We start from the raw sequence: 22337 nt of genomic DNA on the forward strand, positions 1-22337 counted from the left end.
CAATTCTACAACATCACACAGATTCTCCCTCGGGTAATTATACTAGTGCCAATATTGTTCAGCATTATAATTAATGATCCAGATGATGGGATACAGCACACCCTCAGTGATTTTACAGATGATACAAAACTTGAAAGCGTGGCTGATGCACCATATTGGTGTCCTATTATTCAGGAGGACCTCAAAAGGCTGGAGAAATGGGCCAAAAGTTCTGGAGATCAACAACAGTAAAGGCCACATCCTGACAATGAGGAGGAATAACCCCAGGTACCAGTGTATGCCCCATCTGGAAAGCAGTTTGGCAGGGAGTGTCCTGGGTGTCCTGGTGAACACAAAGTTGGACGTGAGTCAGCAATTTGCCTTTGCAGCCAAGAAGGCTAAAGGTAACCTGGGCTGCATTAGGTGAGAGTGTCGATAGCAGGTCAAGGGAAGTGATTATTTTTCTCTACTTGACTCTGGCAAGAGAAATCTGAAGTGCTGGGTCCAATCCTGGGCTCCCCAGTATAAGAGAGACGTGAACATACTGGAGTGAATCCAACGAAGGGGCTCAAGGACTGAAGCATCTGGCATACAGGAAGAGGCTGAAAGAACTGTGACTTGTCAGTCTGGAAAAGAGAATGATCAGAGGGATCGCACTCCCTGATGGGGTGTAAAGAGGACAGAGACAGACTTTTCTCAGGGGCACAAAATTAAACTTAAACATAAGTAAAATCTTCTTTGAGAGGAGGAAGGTCACACACAGAAAGGTTGTCTAGGGTTGTGGAGTCTCAATATTTAGATATATTAAAAACCCAGCTGGACACATTCCTGGCTACCCTGCTCTTGCTGACCCTGATCTGAGCAGAGGCTTGGACCAGGTGATCTCCAGAGGTGCCTTCCTGCCCCAGCCAGTCTGTGAGTTGGTCATTCAGTGTTTTAATGAACAAGTTATATGGCTCAAACTTATTTTCCAGAGAGCTAATAGTATCTCTAGATTGCAATCTTTTCTTCCATGCTTCCCTCTCATTAAACTTGACAGCATCACAGATGTTTTTATATTGCTGATAACAAATTTCTAGCTACCTAATGCAAACAGCATTGTGTAAGTCCAGATAACCAATTCCAGTGAACAATGTCAGCTCCACAGACACTACACTCTTTATGTTTTCAGTCATAAAAATGAATTCTGATGACTTATTATCTAGAGGGACACAAAGTAAAACTTTTCAACCATCTTTTCTTTATGCTTGGCAGTGTGTGTGCACATAGCAGAGGGAGTGCTCCAAGAGCCTGTTAGGGAGATTTATATGGGCATAACTCAGATGTTTCTCAACAGATTTAGTTGCCAGTGTAATATGAGTGTCCAATGAGTTACTGTCCCTCTAATGAGTCATAAGGAAAATAAAGGCTTTGGAAGAAGATCCATAGTTTTACAAAATCTTTTGAATACTTAGAAAATTAAAAAAAAAAAATTCCCATAGATTGAGAGTTAGGGGTTATAGGGGCTTTATATATATGTGTATGTGTGTGTGTAAAATGTACCAAAGTTATGGCAAAATCCTGGGAGTGAAACTGGGTATTTGAGTACCACAGCAACTTGAAGACTTGGGAGAGATTTTTTATGTAATACCATATTTTGGTTTGGGGATTTTTTGGTTTTTTTTCATCTGAATAGTGTATCGTCAAGAAGCACTTTATTCAAGACTTAAGACAAGGTTGTTTTGTGTCTATGTGACTGATGCCAGACTGGCAAGTAGTCTTGAGGGAAGGGCTGTTATTTCCAGAGGAACAGAACTCAGCTTGATCTGACTAGAGACTTCGTGCTGGCTTGGACCAGGACAAGGTAAGTTTCTCATGTGGACATGGTCCAAGTCTCAGATCAATGTAAATTCTCTCGGGCATGAACCTGTTAAAGTAGTATCACCTCATCCAACATTTGGAAACAGCTGTTGTGAGTGAGCAAGTGAGGTTCGGATGCCTGTCTTCTGCAACACGCTCTAAAAATCGAGAAAGGAAAAGGACAACCTAGCCACTGTGTATGAGGCAAACATAGAGACAAGTTGTGAGAAATCCAGGTTAGTCAGGACAAGATGATTCCAACTAGTAGGAAGCTGTTCATAAGTTTACCTGATTGAAGAACTGCTCACAGCTTGTCAGAACTTCAGAGCTCTGTAACAGAATTGAAATGAATATGTAGCAGCTTTCATTACACAGAAGCAAAAAATAATTGACATAGACCACCTGCTGAGAGAACATCAGCACTAATGTAATGAACTTCAATTTGCAGAAGACAAAAAGTGCTTTGTCACAGTGATGAACTGATACTACTGTACACTAGACTTCTGAAAGTGTCATGAAGAGCTGGAGTCCTTGGAAACAGCACCAAAGGAAAATCATGTGCTGTGATAGTTTTAGAGCTAGCCCCTCTGGCAGCGAGGCGCTGTGTGCCTCCTTATATGCCTAAATATGCCATTATGAATATCCATACATGCATATTCTATATATGTTATGCATAAACATATGAGTGTGTATACATATTTGTTCTTATGCATACACTTATATACATGTGCATATACAAACACATATTTGTATATCTACACACAAACTTATGTAATTGCAGTATATATTCATCCAAGAGGGCAAACTGGAAAGCACAATGATTGGTCATGAAGAATAATAAGAGAAGAGCTCATAGTTCCTAGAAAATCCTTGAAAGAGAACTAAAATATGTACAAAAATATAAGAATCCTCAAAACAGATGAGTACAATTATGTGAAGCGTTTCAGAGTCTCCAAGTGCATTAAGAGTTCCAGTAACAAATAAAATAAGAGTAAAATAGCACCAATGTTTGAAAACTTGGTATGCTCTGATAAAAGAAGGAAGAATCAGCAGGAGGAGTGCATTCTACATAGCTTCCCAAAACTATCATGCAAATGCAAAATTAACAAATCTACAAATCAGTCTGTGGAAGATATTGAGAGAAATGAATCCAGAGGATAAAAGGTCACTAGAGCTGTTTAAATTTCTAAACTAATGGCAAACAGAGAGAGAAAATATTTCAGTATTTATCTACACAGGCCTATGAGCTGAATTTTTTTGAAATGTAGATGATGGTGATAAATAAATATATGTCACAGGAGCACTGACTTTAAACCAAACAAGGATTTGACCCACTAATGCTGAAAATGTCTAACTGGGGATGAAATGGAAGAATTAGACTTGATAGAAGGTCAGAAATTATAGAAAATAATGAATTACAGTTTGTGTCTTTAATAGCATATTGTCATGCAAAAACACTCCTGCACTTCTGACTGTAGACTCTGATGCAATAGTTGCTAAGAGCCACCACCATTCTGGTAAGCACTTCTGAAAAAGATCAGGATTGAAGAAGCATGACAAAACTTAATTTTTATTTCCTTACCCACCAGTGGTTTTTTTCTTTATCTGACGTGTTCCTTACTCAAGCTGTGCTGCTTATTATGCTTTATGCAGTGAAAAACATCACAGCAGGGAGCCCTTTTTTTACAGAAATTTCATATAGACACACATGTTCTGTCCTTAAACATATGCAGGTGAAAGCAAAATTTGGTTGTATGTCTTCACCTGCAAAGGAGTTTATACAGTATTTGATATCTGTGCACACTGTTGGTTAAAAACACTTGAATAAGTCTGATAGTTAGGATACCTTTTGCTGCAAGAGAGTGAGCATTTATTTGAGTTGAATATGCTTTTTTCTGTGCACTCTGTACAAGAAAACTAAGTCCTGTGATTTTTATCTTCAGGAGAATCACAGGAAAATGAAAACTAGCGAACAGAGATAAAGCTAGTATGCTATATAAGAATGCACAATTAAGATAATAATTAATGTAGTGAGTGTACCAGGTTTTATAACAGAAAAAAACCCCCACAGAATTATATGATCACTGATGTGTTAAGTGGCACCATGATCAAGAGAGACACACCTTATATATGGGAGACTAGTACTGCCCTTCACAGGGATACTAAACTCTATATGGAAAAAATATCTGGAAATGGCATTGATTCAAATTACCATATTGTCTCATATTTAAGATAATTTCGAAAATTTTAAATTGGTGATGTGGCAATTAGAGAAAAATCTATGCAGAAATAAGCTGATCATTTCTGTGAATCCACACTGCATTAAAAAAGGGGTCAGTAGTCTTAGAAGATCAATGGAGAATTGGACTGTTCCAACTTTCCATAAATGTCTACTAAATTATTTTCAACTTTCATGATTATAAAAACTTCAAATTTAATCTACAAGAGGCATGAAGATACCTTGTAGAGTTCAGGAAAAGTACATTTTGAAATATATATATGGAGCAATAAACATCTGAATAGTTGAATGAAATAGGAACAAAATATCATCGTCAGGTACACATTATCTGAAGTTTTCCAACTCAGACAGAAGGAAGGTATTCAGGTTTGGAAGTTATGTAAGTGTTATGTACTTATTTCTAGAGTAAGAGAAACAGAACTGAGAGACTGAACACATTTTAAAAAGTAATGAAAGGTAATAATCCTTAAAAATATAAACTTAAGTATCTCATGCTGTTTTGAACGCAGCCATGTTGACACTTAAGGGTGGGTCTGTATTTTGCATGACATTGCCTTTTATTCATAGGTCATGTTGGAAATTTTATGAAATTCTATAGAATCCATGTGAGCCAACTTTTCCTCCTGAAAAATTTTCCGTGTGTCTGAAGTCTTGTTCTACACTGTGTAGAAAAAAAAAGCAATTTTAAAAATCTTCCCTCAAATCCTGTAATTGACACGCATTCCATGGAAATAGTATATTCTCTCCATATGGCTTAAATTCCAAACAACAGTCATTTTTGAAAAATGTGTGCTAGCCAATCCATAAGTCATCCTCTAATCAGACAAAATTTAAAGTATTTCCTGAAGGAGTATCTTGATATATGGCTTCTAGACAGTTACATGAAATGACTTAATGGTTTTAACTCTGTAAGACAATGAAAACTATAAAACAATTTTAAAAGTCAACAGATGACTCAAGAAAAATTCAAACACTCTGAATCTTATTCAAAGTACAGCCCAAAAAACATGCAAGTGATAAATACATATTTAATTTTTCTGGTGAATCAATGTCTCTTTTTGTGAAGCATCTTAACTAAGGGACATTTGAGGATTTTAACTGAGAAAACTGCTGGATTAGGATGATCACTGGTCTCCGATCTTTAATCAGATGATCACTTAGTGTGATTTGTGGTTTTAGTTTATCACACCACCTCTGTGAGTTAGAAAGAGATCATAGTTCCCATTTTCAGTTGGCAAGAAAGTGCTAAACAATTTACTGGACACAAAGCAGAGATTTACTCATGATGGAGCAGAAAAATCGAACTGTCCCAATTTTTATTTGGTTGTTGAAAGTATTTTGTAGACAAAGAACAGTTATTATTTTCACTTATGATGCCAGCACTTTTAAATTAAAGAAACAGTAACAGCAATCTTCAATTCCAGTCTGCAGTTGTCTTCTCCATTCCACAGAGACAAGAAAAATATTTATAAAAATAATTTAAATTACTTATCTCATAAAAAAGCTTTTTGAAAAATTAAAGAAATGATAACCTTTACTTCCAGTAGAAAAAAAATTATTCATGAATACTTGCACAATTTGAATCAAGGGTATAAAATCCAGTATTGTATTACTGAATTTCATACCAGCACATATATTTACAAAGGGATAAGGTATAAAATGACATACAAGTACAGTCAATTGGCTTTTTTGACATGTATTACTATGTGTTTTCAGATGGAATTATGTACTATTGACAGGAAATTCTGTACTTAGAGTGGATCATCTGTTATCTTATAGGATCTGCTATGCTGGAGCAGACCTCTGATTAGCTCAGCACTCTATCTTTAACATGGGCCAGGGCCACATACATCAGAGGAAGATGCAATGTACCCATGTGGAAAATGATGGAGGAACCTGCCTCCTTAAAATGCAGCTTTGTGCCCTTGTCAGCTAAAGATTACCTTGTGCCCTGAAGAGCAATGGAAATTACCTGAAGGATGAAGGATTGAAGCTTCTTGTTTCAAGCTGTAAAATCTGATAAATACAAAAAGAAATACACTGTCCAAACGGGTTGTTGCAAATATGTCTGCTACAGCACTCTCTGAAACATATTGGCTTCAACAGCACCAAAAAGAAAATACTGGATTAGATGGACTGCCAGATTGGTCATATCTGCTTTCCATTTCCTTTACAATAAGGAGAATTTCTTGCTACCCTTCAGGTGTTTTACTATACAATTTTATACATATAAGGGTAGCCAATGATGAGGATTAATATTTTGTAGACAACTGTTTTCTAGGCATGGGTATAAAATATACTATGTTCTGTGCTAAAAATTTGTCAATGTCAGAGTTAAAACACTGAATATTTTTACATGTCCCAACCTCAAATGAACAAGAATATTTTTTCAATTAAATGAGCAGAGTGCTGGAAAAACTGTCAAAAGGCAAAGAAGAATAATGCGATAGTACTTGGTAGTACAATGAATAAACCAATACTGAACACATTAAAATTTTGAACACTGAAGAAAGCAATCCTAATTTTTTCATGGAAACAGTAAAAAGGAGTTACCACTGGTTGTCAGTAAATACCAGTTGTTAACCTTACCACTTAGCCAAAGATTTGCAATTATAATGAAGAGTTCTATGACAGTATTATCTAAAGGGTAAAGAGTAAAAAGGGTGAAGAATGAAAAATAAAACCAAAACATATAAAAATGATAAGGAAAGAAAGTATAAAATACTTGTGGTCCTCATATCCCAAAAGGATAATAAGATTTGAAAAGAAGAGAAGAAGGGCAGCAAGAATTCTCAAAGAGGTACAAACACTTCTGAATGAGATCTGACCTTTAAACCTCAGGCATGAAACAGAAGTCTGTGAAATCATGGATGCCAAGAAGAAGGTGAATAAGGAATGAGTGTTTAGTTTTCGTCATAAAACAAAAACTGAATCAAAGGACTGAAATCATCCGACTAGAGTTTTAAAACAGGAAATATGCTATCACTTTGCTCATAGTTGAACTCTGGGCATGCAGGTAAATGATTGCTTCAGCTTGCATAGGATCAAAACATTTCTCCTAACTCGGGAGAAAAAAACAAGGAATGAGTCAAGACAGTAATAGCGGTCTTGGACAGCTATTGGACATAATGGACCATATGAGTACATCTGAAAAATATAATACTATGCTTGCTTTTTCCCTGTCAGCCACAGACTGGGATCAAAACTGAGGTACTGAAATGTAATTTTTTTCTGACTTGATATGGCTAATTTCATACAACCCAATAGTAAATTCAAACTATTATTTTTCCCAATCTCTCCACAGTTGCTTCCTGTATCTTGCCCTCAACTATTATACCATCATCCTTGTTTTATTTGCTTCTCATTAAGGGACTGTATTTAATTCCATCTTTAGGCATGTCTCATTTTCAAATGTTCCTATACCTTTAATAATACATATATTGTGTTTATATATATACGTATATATATCTCACATATTTTTATATATATGATATATACACCCACAATTTTATGTACATTAGGGTGTGATACAACTTTAATATAGCTATTGTTAGCCCTTTTCTGCTTGGTTCAAGGGATACTAAAAACTACTAGGTAATTTCATGATAGTGGGTGGTGTGGTTCTAGAACTCATTTCTGAACTTTAATGAGGAATTTTGTATCCTTATTATATTTTCTACTGAATTTCAAGTTCAGGAAACTAACTGAGAAAAACAAAAACTTTAGTCATAAGAAAGTTTTGGATTCAGCTGCAAAATTTGACACTGATTTGAGGCAAAGCATTTTCCCTTATGGCAAAATATTACTGCTCCAAAATAACAACCATGAATGTCTTCCAGCTTCCTGCAACAGATTTTGTCCTAAATTCTGACAAGACATGCGACAGAGATGGTTTATGACTTTCCTTTTTTGTTATATAGTCATGTCTATGATTAATATTCTAGGCCAATATTTAAAAATATACACTCTTATTTTTATGTCTCTAAGTGTTTTAATATAATCAGTAGAATGAAAGGTATTATTCTGTTGACTGGACTTCAAGACAAACAAAAAGTTTATTGTGAAAATTGCAGGTAAGAGGCCCCAGCTTTTTCCATTGTTCTCTTGGAATAAGATCCAATTTTTTAAATAGAAAAAACACATAGCTCTAATCAGATTATACAAATGGCACATTTTCCTTGTTGTTTCTCTGGTTTATGTTTTTAAATGACTGTGGAACTTGTAAAAGTTGCCAGACGCATTGCTCTGGAGGTAGTGTTTGAAGGTACGACTTCAGTGCGCCCTTATCCTATTTATGGTAATGCAAGACATACTGTTCCATACTGTCTTAACACTTTGAAGAAGCAGCAATACCTATTTAAAAAGCCATCAATGCAAACTTTTCATTATAGGCAGTGAAATCATGATCTTTAGAGAACATCTAGAGAACCCTACATATGCAGGGTAATGCTGCTTGTTTCATTTACATAAAAATAGAAATATATGTGTCTTTAGTCACTGTTAAATGATAATGATCCCTGGCAGTCTGAATTCACTTAAAGTTTTATGGAAACAAAACAAACCATTTGGCATTCTCAAGGCACCATTCTCAAACATACTGAAGCACAACTTAGATTAGGTGAGCAAAACACACATTTATCCATAAGTGGCAAATTATACATAAAAAGACGTTTTCAACTATGACTTTAATTTTGATACACACAAAAATACAGAAAACGATGATAAACAAAATGAATAAAAAGTAACACCATTACTTGAATTCCATTTTGTTCATACAGGAATGTAACAAGACAAAAGTAACATAAGCATGCTTTTCAAAATTTGTCTTTTAAATGTAGAATTTCTACATTAAACAAAACAAAATTCCAGTCCAATAATTCAGTCATGTAATATGTTTATTACATGCATAGGCAACTAGCCTGAGCTCAGCTCTATACCACCACCCTTACCAGGAACACCCAACTCTAGGAACAAACCCAGGCAGATCATAAAAACCCAGCCAAACAGGGTCTACAATTCAGTGTAAGAATTCCGCTCTTATTCTCCTCTTTCCATCTCTTCCACTTACATCCTCAGAGTATATCAATTAATTCCAATCAAAAGTCTGTTAAATTCTTATCCTTAATTCAGCAGCAGAGCAGGAGTGGACCAATGGTGACATTGTCTCTCCAAATGTCCCTCCAGTCCCAGCCCAGGCCCAGACCAACACTCTGTGGCCCCAGGCCTCCGCCACCTTTGTGTGGGTGAGCACACAGAAGAAGGGCTTGTGTGATATATCCCACACGCTCTGCTTGCCACTCCTTGCCTTGATTCTGCCTTTGAATATACTGCTTCCTTGCAACTATTTTCTGTGGCACAGCAGAAATGTTTTGATTTGTTTGGCTTTTTTTTCCGATCTTAAGGCAACTGGAGGCATAAAACTGGGTAAAATTATAAAAAGTTACTTCCCCTGTTCTGACTGAGAATATGCAAGAACATATGAAGACTCCACAGCAGGAGAGTTTTTCCCTGTAGATATATACATGAAGCATTGCTGTAAGTAAACAACAAACAAAAGCACAAAACAAATAGCAAGGAAAGAAGACACCCAGAACCATACTAAAGAAGTTTGTTTTTTCAACATGGTTATATTTATAGAATGGGTCCTTTATTGCTGTTTTGTTTTGTCTACTTTCAAAAATAAAATTGAGAAGTCCATCTGCTTAGTTACCTGGATTGTCTCTTCCTGGTTTTGATTCAGCTAAGGATAATTTTCCAAGGAAATTTGTATTTCATTTTATCCTCAGTAAAGATTGAATGATCTCAGTCCTGACAACCCAACATGGCATCTAAGTGCCTGCTGCAGACAAAGAAATGACCAGTTTCTTTGCCAGGTGTTCTGTAGCTCTCCAGTTCTATTTACCAGCTCCAACTTATCACTGAGCTGCTCAAGGTGCACATCGTAAATGGGTCTGTAGAAACTCCTTCCAAATCAATTGAGTTCTTTTTTGTTTATGAAATATCAGTCATAGACTGGTGGACATGGTCTCACAAAAGACATCCTAGACTAGACGTTGTGGTGAGCCACCATGGGTTTTGAGTTGGTTTATGCTGGATAGGTGAAAGTGCTTAAAGCAACATAGTAGAGACAAAAAAAGCCAATGCTTATTTTCCAGCTCTAAAGATTTCTTTTTAAATGGTTGCTTGTTGCTTTGCCAATTCAGAGGCTTTACATTTCAATGGAATACAGAAGAAAAGGTAAGCATTTCAGCAGTGCTAGGTTTGATAATACCAGAACTCAGCTTCCCTAACATAATTTTGCAAGTTTTTCACCAGTTGAATACCTGACTTATCCCTTAGAAGTAAACAGCTTATATTCAATACTGTTAATAAAGCAGCTGTTTTATTCTGCAGTAACTTACACCAACAGCATTTCCAACACCATAGCATTGCTGTCTCACCAGGTAACTCCCAGAAACCAACTGATAATACCCTAACAAAATGAATGATTAAGTTCAAAAAATCATGTATAGGAATCCAATGTAAGGGATTTAATAATGGTAAAGTGAGAAGGTAAAGGGTTAAGAAATTATAATCCTTTCTCCTCTGCTACCCATACAGAATGTAGAATATATACCTTAATATTAACTGTTATATTTACAGTTATATTTACAGTCATGATTTACATAAATAAATATGTAAAGTTACATAAATAATGTCATCATATAACATAATAAACGTCATTTTATAGCAAATTTTACCTTACATTTAACTTTACTCGTCTTTAACTTTGCTGGGCAATTGAGGACATCAGCATTCCCAGAACAATATAAGCTTTCACTCCAGAAGCCTTGATCAGCACAAAATCAGCTACCACGATGGCTATTGACTGTTGCTCGACAGACTGAATTTTTTGTTCAATCACTTGCACAGCACAGAGTGCCAAAAGATTTCATGATTGCAAGTCCTATTTCCTTTACTGACACAAAACCAAAATGTGTTTTTCATCATCACAAAGCTAACAGGAGAAAAAGCACTATTAAGCGGAGAAATGTACTGATTAAATGTAAAGGTTAGGTTAGAGCCACCTCAGTTCTGTCAGTGCAGCAGTTTCCTGCACAAGAATTTCTGATATTTAATACCTGTAAGTATTTGCTGTTAAGTGTCTAATAAAACATACTGATTAGCGTGTCATGAAGGAAAAGATTAGACACCATTTCTTTGATTTCTCACTTCTAACATAATTTCAGCATTTAGATTACAATGTTCCTTTCTAAAATTTAACTTATGGCTCAGAATGAAAGTCATGGTGAATGCATTTGTATCTACTGTCTGTTTGAAAGTAATTGGTAGCTTGCCACGCTGTAATTCAGCCCTTTAAACCTCAATTGTCACTAAATTACTCTTTTATTGTTATTGTTATTATTATTAGTGGAAGGTGAAAGAATATGTGCACAGAGGTTGGCACCTTAGCATGAACAAAGAAGAAACTGCAGGTGATGGTGTATTTTAGAAACATCTGGAAAGCTTATTCAAAAACTCTCAAAAATGTAACAAAGAAGAGACAATCACTTATGTATGCACTTATGGTAAATGTCTTCTGGGAAATGAGTATGAGCAACTCCTGTCAAACATTTATAATCCTTATTTTCATAATTCAATCTGCAAGTTTTTCCATTTGAAACAAAGACACTCAAAGCACAAGACAGTATTTCCATGTTGGAAAGTGGTCAGTACCTTTTGCATTCTGGTCTATGAGGTATTTCTTAATTTAAAAACCCGCCTTCAACAAACAGAAATCTGCAAATAAAAAACATAAACTCCTATTTCTTCATCACACACACAAAAAAACCCCAACAAACTATGGTTTGTCCTTCAGTAGATGCACCCCTATCTTTGTCAGACTGCTGGGGACAGGCACTGCTGCTGCTGGGCTACAGGAGACAAAGTGGGGCTCCACTCTCCAGTCACAGGACAGATCACATACAGGATAGTGACAGGTAATTACAATAAGATAATAACTAATTAGAAAAGTAGATTACTTGACCTTCTGGAAGACCCATCAGAATTATGAACAGTGTTAAAAAGGTCCTGTGCAAGCAGAAGCAAGTTCTAGGCTGCTAACAGGCTGGTTTATTATAAGAAATGTTGCATTTATTTGTATACATTAATAAATCATTCGAATTCTATGAACTCTTAAGAGAAAGATAAACAACTTTTTTTACAAATATTCAAAAAAATTATCCCCAAACTAACAGTCATATCTGAAAATACCTTTTTCCCAATACTGATGTTTTTCATTTTAACTGAGCTAAACATTACCATATCTATTTATGTTCATTAACTTTATTAAAGCAAACACAAATAATCCAACCTTTGAAGAGACATGGGTGAAATTCTAATGATGATAAAATATCTTAAAATGTATACATTTCTTTATTTATTTTAATACAGAATTTTTCTCTAATAACTTAGAAATATTGTAGCATGACAAACAATCATTCCCCCAGATACCAACTTTTTTTTGGCATCTTATATTTTAAAGGACATTTTAATAGATGACACTGTTTTTCAGAGTTACTTATTGAAAATACTTTAATTCTTTATTGGGTTTAAAGATTTTGTTTCGGGAAATGTTCTTTCTTTTCATGAACAAGTGTTTCACTCTGCTTTAGTGACTTGTGATAATAAAGCAGCTATAGATAAATCTGATAAAATTAATATCAGAATATTTTGATGTAAAATAGCCAGGCATTTATTTTCCACAAATTTACTGCTGTAAAAGGAAGTCATACCTTTTTTTTTCCTCTTAAGTTTTCCTTTGTGCCTTTTTGCAAGAAAGTCTTTATACGTTCTGAAAGTTGAAAAAGACTTTTTTACTTCATTAGCTCTTCATATTTTTTTCACTCCAGGAGAGATACGAAATGAATTGACCTCAGACAATCCTACATCTTCTTTCCAGAACTTTTGAGATACATATTGCTGTTACTCTTAGTATATGGTTCAGGTATGTTCAGGACAATTCAGTGAACCAAACCCCCTCCCAGACAAACAGAGGCTATGTTTAGAAGAAAATACCTCATTTTTTAACATTAATTGTGAGGATCTTTAAGTCCATGCACAAACGGACCACAATATATATTCTGCCTACTGTCAAAATATATAAATATAATTTGTAGAAGAGAAGCACAACAACTAGAAATACAACAAAAATTCTATATGTTGCATAGTAAGTCTGCCACAATGCTGGAGACACCAGCTAAGCTCTGCATGAAACACAAACCAAAGAAAATATCCACGGAGAGCACCCACTAATGAATTACCCATTTTGCACAAGAGCTTTTGGGGCTGAGGACAGTGCCAGAAATTTCTTCCCTCATCTTCACCACTTTATTGCCAATATGGTCAAATTGTAAAGGCAAAATTGTCACAGTCCTGCGAGGGACTTCAACTTGCAGCTGAGGCAAGAAAGCAAGGAAGCAAGAGAGGATATAAGATTCACTTTCTGCTGTCTTGATTTTCAGATTTTGGAGTAACTACACAATAATGTTTTCCTTCTTGGTGCATGTTTCTCTTTAGGACTCCCTAGAGTCTGAGTAGGCACTCCCAAGACACAGAATCTCTACCTGATGCAATCCTGCAAGAGTCATATTTGTACTTAAGAGTTCTGGCATTGTTTAATATCATAATCACCTAAAAATGCATTATATTTTATTTCAGAATCCCATCTTTAAAAGTTTAATATCAATATCCCAGAAGAACTCCCTGTCTTTTAACACACTGTCAACAAGTTAAAAACCCATAATTTTTGGAAGGGTTACTGTTATCACACTGTTATTCATGTGAGAGCTCAGCAGTTTTAGAAGTGAAGGAAGAGAAAGAAAAAAGACTGATGACTAAAATAAATGAAAAATAGATGCTTCTTTCATCCACCAAATTTCCTGCCTTTCAACACTTACTTACATAGTGTTTCCCTCTCTCCCTGTATTCTCTATGCTCCTTGAATTGTACGCTTACTGACTTTTGTATTGCTCCCTCCCTTTCTGTCATGAAATGTGTAATCATGCCCCAGGTTAACCATTCCCATGCTGAAGTCAGCACATAATGGCTGAAAGAGTGTAGAATCTGGGATGACAACAGGTCAAACACTAAATCAAAGACTAAATCAGGGATTATCTTTGTGATGCTTCTGTTTCTTTGAACAAAACCTCCTGTGCTCAGCCAAGTAATTGTTTAGTTGTGTATTTCCATGTCTATCTGATGGTTTATTTTAGAACATAATGCACCATAAAAATTTGTGAGAGTTTGAGGATTGTGATTATTGTATCTTTCTGCAGGTATTAGGAAAATCATAATTATATCCTAACACACATTATGAAGCCTGGGCTCTCTTTGTTTTTTGGGTTTTTTTGTTTGTTTTTTTAGTTATTATTTTAGTAGCTGTCAATAATACTGCTGACTAAAATGTGAACTCATGATTCCTTTCTACTTTGCACACCAGGAATTGCAACGCTTAACAACTCTACCACAGAATTTTGTGTACACCGTACTTCACATCAATACATATTGTCCAGAACAAGTTTAATAATATAGGCAATGTCTCCTCCCGAGCACAGGAAGGAATAGATCTGCAAATGGGGCATTATTCTCCAGTCACTCCACCCTCAGGAAATTCTCCTTCTAAACTTTAGTCTTGCCACACTTTCCTCTGATGTCAGCCCCTGCTATATTATGTATGATTTCTAAACTAATGTCCTTCTGCATAGTTTTTGCAGAGGGAAGAAAACCACTTCCTTAATAGAAGTACAATCCCACAACTTTTCTAATCAAGATATGAACAATTTTTTTTTCCTTACTTATGCACTTTATAGATTTTTCAAATACATACAGATCTAGAGGATATTCCTCTAACAAAATTGTTATCATGTTGGTTTCAGCACTTTTTTACTTGAATTATAATGACCCTGCCAGTGAATCCTGTGCTTTAGTAGACAAAATATCATCCACAAACTTTGGAGAGTAAATCATACCAGCCTACCCTTCTGAGCAGATAGAAAATCAGTAGATTTAACAATTCATTGATTAAAGTGTCCTTCTGATGGAAAAAGTGTAATTTAATACATTACAAAAACACATCAATTTTTTACTTATCCAGATATCTCAGGGAAAGCTCAGTTTCTCTCACATTTTTGCATTAGGTTTTTTTTTTTTGTAGGGAGTGGATGATGAAAAAACCCAATGATGAAAATGATCAATAAATGACATTCCTTCCTGCTAAACCTCATTTCCTTATCATTCAAAGATGGGAGAACACATGCATTGTACTTAAGAGATAATGCACAGACAGTAAAAAAAACAATCCTACTTTTTCAAATATTATTTATATTGATAAAACCATCAAGGAAATGGTCTTATTTTTTTGCAACACATTTCAATGTGATAAATTGAAACAGGGGAAGTTTCAACTGCACTTAGGTTTAAAAATTTCCCTCTACAGATTATTCACTTTCCATTCTTTCAACTGATGAGAAGCACGGACTGTTAAAAAAAAAAAATTCCCTGAAGATAATTAAGCAATGATTCAGGTCATCCAGAGGGGTTGTGGAATATTAATTCTTGTACATTTTTCAAGACCTTACACAACAAAGCCTTAAGTAACCTCACTTGAATTCAGTAGTGTTTGGAGCTCCTGGCTGAGCAAAGGTTGGGTTAGAAGTGGTCTCTTCTCTCCTGAGCGATCCTAAGATTTGTCAGTGAAGAAAATTGCTCAGATCATGATTCATATCATTTTTTGGAAATCAATCCACAGTTCAGCATGGCATCAGGGTGAGCTGCTGTGTTTGGATTGCACAAAAGGAAGCTTTCCTCCACCTGTAGAGTCAGTATGATTTTAAGGATGTGTACTGTCTGGACCAGAAAATTATTTGCACATGACTTTCTAACTCATAAAATTGATACTCATGTTTTTAAAGACTTCAAAAAAAAAGCACACTTCAAAATAAAAAGCAAATAGAAATATATTAGGTACTCATTTATTGTGCTTATCTTTGCAATTATTTAAAATAAGTTGGAAAGATTCCTGAGATCTGAAGGTCATATTTTTGCCTAGACTTAGATGACTATGGCATAGTTAGATACTGGGCTGTTTTCCAAAGCACCCACTTACTAAGCTTTAATGAGAATTATGTTCTGACCCTATTTCAGTTCTTCTGAAAAATGCAGCTATTCACTTACCTTAATTTTAGTGAACGTATATGCATTTCAAATTAGCTTTACATTGACTAGTCTTTGAATTAAAGGCTTAATTTTTTTCATTACTCAGTCTAAAATCCTTTTAAAAATATTTAAATTTTTTTTAAACCTGCTGTAAAATGTTGCCTTTCTTCTGTCTTGCATTCACTGTTTAATATGAGTGATCAAAATTACTACTTACTTTTGAAGGAAAAATAGTAATTATCTTGACCTTTAAAATTAGGTTTCTCTGAAACACAAGTGACCAAAGACCATTATTTACCTGCACTTTATTGTCCTACAATAAGCAAAACATTTTCCTACAACACAGGCACTGTATATATCCTGTTATCACAGACATAAGGCTGAATCTGACGGAGGGAGTTCAGCTGCTCTCACACAGATTAAGCATGTTTGATCCTGTTTCAACTTGCTGAGGTATTTGGTAGGCATGGATTGTAGAAGGAGTATTTCACCTTCTGGGCAAGCAACTGGAGACCAGAAAAACACTGTGGAGTGTCTAATATAATGCTAAATATTTGCATTAAAGAATTGCTCCCTAGTAGCTCTCATGCAAGATTAACTCATTAAATAGTGGAATGTTAATTGACAGACTTTGTCTGTGACTTCACAGCTCTTTTATTTTAATTATGGTAAAAAAGACTTAACCTTTTATACCATCTATGTATACTCACTATGAAACAAGTAATATACATAAATAAAATATTTATCACTGATATATACAATCATTTACATATTAAATACATATTAAAAATAATGACACTCTGGAAAGAAGTTATTCAGTGACTTTCCAACTGATGCTAGATATTCCATACACTATTCTCCCTTACAGGCATCTTTTGTTACTCTGGTGGGTTTGTAAGGGATTGATTACACATGGTCTCTTAAAGATAACATTTATTTCAAAATTCCTGTAGTTACACAGAATTACACTGCAGTCCACAATTTCTTTAAGGAACTGTTATATTTAATTCTGTCAGTCATACCAGCAGATTTTGTTCTTTGGTCAACAATTTGTCCACAAAGACTTAACCACCAAATGTAACCACTGTGGGTGCATCCAGTGGATAATACATCAAGCTTCATCCTTCCTGAGGTGGAAGATTCAGCAAAGTCCTCTTTCATTAATAATATGCTTTATGGGCTTGTAGTGTATGAAGAACAACTAACTGGCAGCCTCCCATATGAGTTTGATATCACATGATTACACGGGTCCAGCCCACAGAACAGAATATCATGTGAACTGTTACCTCCTACTTATAAAGCACACAGAGGCAGAGTGAGTTTCATCTCCCCTGCAAGGAAGTCATCAGGGTCTGAGCTTTCTAAAGAGCTGGAGAAAAACAGTCACTGACTCTGCTGTCCTTTTTTTCTTTATTTCCCTACCTTGAACTGTTTGCTGTGGTTGACACCACTGGGCTATACTACAGATTATTCACTTTCCATTCTTGCAACTGATGAGAAGCACTGCCTGTTACAAAAAAAAAAAATTCCATCCAGTTGCATGCAGGGTCCACACTCTTCACACACTCATTATTGAGGTGTGTGTAGTTTCTTCGATACCCATATTTTCAGACAATGATGGATCCCTGTCAGAATGGATCATGTTAAATCAACAATGTCCACTAAAATTATTATTTGTGCTTTTTCAAGTAAGAGCTTTCTTCCCAAATCAATTAATCTTGATGCTCTTATTTACAATAAATCTATCACATCTTAATTTATTATTCTACATGCTACAGTTCTCTACAACACCTAGTAAAACAATTAATGACAATTATTGACATTTTTCAAAGTCTCTTTTGTGTTTCTTGTTCCATGAACCACCAACAAATAATAAAGTTGTTTAGGGAAATTAGATTTCTTCTGTCTGCAGTGGAGAATACACCTGAATAAAATTATACAGGCTTAACAAATACAATGTATGTCCACCCAAATATGAAATTACATAACCCCATCAGAGTGAGTAAGATATTGCTTAAGCAAATTTTTAATGACTTCTGTTGAGGTTTAGAAATGTTTTAGTTAGTTTATAAAGAAATATAATTTATTTAAATTATGTGATTTATCTGGTTTTGGTGGTGGTATTTGTAAGTGATAGTGATTTCTTTCCTACCAAATTAACATGCTGGTTTTTTTTAAATGATGATTTTCCCATTAGATTCTGTAAATAGGAGGAATATAGATTTTTTCTTTTCAGTGATGGTCTGTTTGTATTGTATTTCAATTGTTTTAACTTTCCTTTAAATAAATAAACTGCAATCATTTAAAATGTATGCAAATCTATCTTATCATTTGCTTAGATGTCAGAAGCTTTATTTATGTTAACAATGAGGTATGACCTTTAGTTCTCTCTGCTGGAAAAACTGCATTTCCCTGCAACGTTTTATAAGTTCCCAAATATTTCTAAAAATAAGGTGGCCTTGAAAACTATAAACCCCTTAATGTTAATGTTCACTGCTCAAAAGGATAAGGTCAATGTTTTTCCAGCGATCAGCTTATCTGATAAAAGCACTAATAATTATTTGCTCAAATGAGACACATGGCTTTGAATCTGAATATTTTATTTAAGCTTTAGAGAAAATCCTAAAATAAAATGAGGAAAAATGTGTTAATAAACCATTTTAACCACAAAATCATTACATTAGCATGAGGTGAAGTGAAATTTCTGAGTTTAATTGAGAAGTAATCTATTCACAACTCAATCTATCTAATACATTAGATATTCTGTAGGTATTGGATAAAGTTAGGTATGATACGACACCTTTGAATACACATGAAAATATTTAGGCAAAAATCTATGGTTTTAGAAAGAAACTGTATGTGAATCTATAGTTTATAAAAATAATTCATAAATTGCCATTTTCCCTCAATTTTCGTGTTCTTTAAGTTATAGAGACACACCATATACTCTACCCCATTTTTTTGGAAAATAAAGAAAACCTGCTTTCAGAAATTAATTTTCTATCTCACCCTGGGCACAAAATCTAGTTATTCTACAGAAATCAAATGCATTAGTGTGCAGTTTCATAGAAAATCATCAAACTCAGGTTTGCCCTAAGCCTCTGGCAGATAGTGGAAGAACTTTGCAGAGGTGAATAGATGTGTACCTTGCTACAAGGTTCTGAACAACAGTAAATCCTTCTTTCTATAGAAACTTCAATAACCAGAAGATATTTTGTGGTTTTTTTTTTTTTTTGCTTTACTCAATTGCTCAAATAAAGCAAATAGCAAGAAAATTACCTTTTGTCTAGGCAAAATATAACTCAGAATTTGTATTTTGAAATTTTTGGATCAGAAGAATGGAAAATTTTGGAACTGATTACAAAATGAAATTAAAAGGACACATTTCAAATCAAGTCAATGCTTTTGGTATATTCAGCATTTTTTAAGACTTATTTGGACAAACTTGAGATTTTCTTATTCAGTATATAAGGATGACTGGTAATGTGTAGGTTCCAGAATGAGTCACTGGAGCAGTGGACTCTAATACACTTGCAAATGCCATGAACCGAAAAAAAAGCCCCAATTTTTAAAAATTCACTGATAAAGAGGAATTGATTTGATTGTAGCATGCAAATAGGACTGAAAGTACAGCTCTAAACACATAATTTCAATTGCCACCATTGACTTATGGAAGTACCCAGTTCCCATTGCCAAAATATTATTAAGGGAAGGTGGGGCTTTTTTCTCCTGAAATATGCAAATTGCCCATGCACCAGAGTCTGCCAGGTGTACTGGTGGCAATATGAAATGCAAGAAGCCAGAGAAACCATTTTAACAGAAGATGGATTCCTGAAGTTGCCTGACTGGAAACAAAGCTACATCTGTGCATCTGATTTCAAGTGCGTCTGCTGCAGAAGGCTGGGTAGAACCTGTAAGAACATATGTTGTACTCTATCTTAACTGCTTCTTCTGGAAAATACACCTTGTTAAAGCTAATTTAAAAGGAGTTCTGGCCTTCTCACATAAAATAACAAATTAGACATGCTCCACACATATGATTGCTCTGCAGATTGGTGCTTTTCCAGCTGGGTAGTTGCTATAGCAGAGCACCAATTAATCAATTAACTTTGATTAACTTGGAGAAAAAAGAAAAGCCAACAGAATAATGAAAACACAGTTCCTGCAAAATCAAACAGAAGATCACAAGGGCTTAGCAGAGAATTTTTAGGCTCTTCATATGTGCCTGCCTAGAGTATATAGGGGGACTGGGGGCTGAGGGCAGCTGTGAACCCAAACAAGGTAGATCTCCCCACAGAGCACACCAGCCACAGAATATTAAGACTTGAGATATAGGTGAAAGTTGGAATGAAGGAGTTCCTTGCAGTGCATACATTTTCTGCCACAGTGGTGGAAAACCTGGAAGAGGAGATGGAGATAAATAAAAGACAAGGGATATAGACAGAGATACAAGGGAGAAAAATGAGAGCAGATAATCAAAAGAGTATCTGAAAACTCCTTTGACAGGAACTGCTCCTATTGCTTCTTTCTGTTCCACCATCTGCAATAATTTTGTTACTCTGTGAAAACCAAGGGAATTTATACCATTGAAGCCCTTCTGTAAAGCTTCTGGGATAATTAACACCTAGGATTTTCTTCCTGATATCAGAATTTCTATGCATTCCTACTCATATACCTTGTATTTAATACAAGGAATGACTGGAACAGTCATTTACTAAGATACTCTGAAGGAAAAGAAACAATCCCCAACATAACCCTTCTTTAAGGAATTCCTTTGATGAAGGCAAAATTTGCATTCTGTAAGGTCTAGATCATACATCTAAGAAACATTATTTCTTGGTTTTATGCAAACCCATTAAGATATGATGAAGTTGTACTATTTTTCACTTTCAGAGATAGAAAAAATATATGATAATGAAATTAAAGATTACATTATAATTCAGATATTACAGAAATAAAGGTTCTTGAGAAATGCTTTACTTTTTACTTCTCTTTGCACCTATATTATCTGTTTTTTCACTCGTCCTACACCAACTTTCTGTGATCTCTGTGCCTGTGCTATCTCTTCCTGAATTGATCTAGAGCTGCTTCTGTGACAGAAAAGTATCTTGTTGTTTATTAGCTGGGATAAGAGCGTTCCAGTGGGCAGATCAACATAACAAAATAGAAAAGAGAAAGCCTGCAAATAAACTAGAGAAGAAATGTGAAACCTTTTAGCACAGGATCAAAGACCATGACTCTCAAAAGATTGAGAGCAGTTTGGCAAACTGTTCATTCAAAAAAAAAAAAAAAATCAATTCTATGACTAGTGACTTAAATTCTGCTCTTTAAAAGCATGGTGTTGATACTGTTTCTTTTCTTCTTTTCTCTAGATAATATTGTGGAGAAATTTTTATACATGCTCACAGAAACACATAGTGTGCATGGAAAAGTGATTATTGCAAACCAGTACTTTTATTTTTAGATCCCTGAGATAAAAGATTGTTGGTCTGTTCTTCCACCACTTCTCTTAGTTCGCTTACAGTTGGAGTATTGGTGTTTTTTCTTGTGTAAAATTATAGTGTTCTATGTAACAGCTGGGAGTTTTTTTCAGATTTACTAAGAATAGGATTGAAGAAGTGTCAGTGTCCCTGATTTTAGTCACGAAGATGAGGGAGAATTTTGTAAACTGTGTTTATAAAAATCAGTATCCTTCTAAAAGACCCCACTCTAGTTTGTGTTGTGACAAGGAAAAAGCAGTCTTCACCAAAATAGTTTTTGTACATTACTCATAAGAAAGAAAGAAAGTGAGAGAAAGTGCACAGAACTGTAGGGCAGAACTCAACTCTAAGTCTACAGCTGCAAGTTGACAGATAGAGTGGAAGCGAGAGAAGTATTTTGACAAATGAGAAATTTTCTACCTTAAGATGGTCTTGGATAAAGACTACTCTGAAGCCCTTTTGCCAAAATTGGCAGTTAAGCAATGAAATTTTGTGGCAGTTCATACACATTAATGACAAGCAAACATAATTTATTGCTGAAGAAATGTCAGTACCTATATTTGGCCCACAGTCCAAAAAAGATATTGAGTAACTATTCTAAAATA

At 35.0% G+C, this 22337-nt stretch overlaps 1 protein-coding gene across 3 annotated transcripts in view; it reads right to left on the bottom strand.

The window, feature by feature from the left end:
- Window positions 1-22337, bottom strand: part of IL1RAPL1 (interleukin 1 receptor accessory protein like 1) — a 696566-nt gene that overhangs the window by 428754 nt on the left and 245475 nt on the right. The window contains exon 2 of one of the 3 annotated variants that reach the window (XM_042035797.1): window positions 2107-2148. The exons of the other annotated variants lie outside the window; for them this stretch is intronic. The gene's annotated coding sequence lies outside the window, so the exon portion shown is untranslated. The remainder of the gene's footprint in view (window positions 1-2106; window positions 2149-22337) is intronic. 3 annotated transcript variants of the gene reach the window in all.

Source organism: Corvus kubaryi, unplaced genomic scaffold (assembly GCF_017639235.1).
Source record: "Corvus kubaryi isolate FWS band 111438036 unplaced genomic scaffold, C.kubaryi_AGA036_p1.0 133, whole genome shotgun sequence".
Taxonomy (NCBI): Eukaryota; Metazoa; Chordata; class Aves; order Passeriformes; family Corvidae; genus Corvus; species Corvus kubaryi.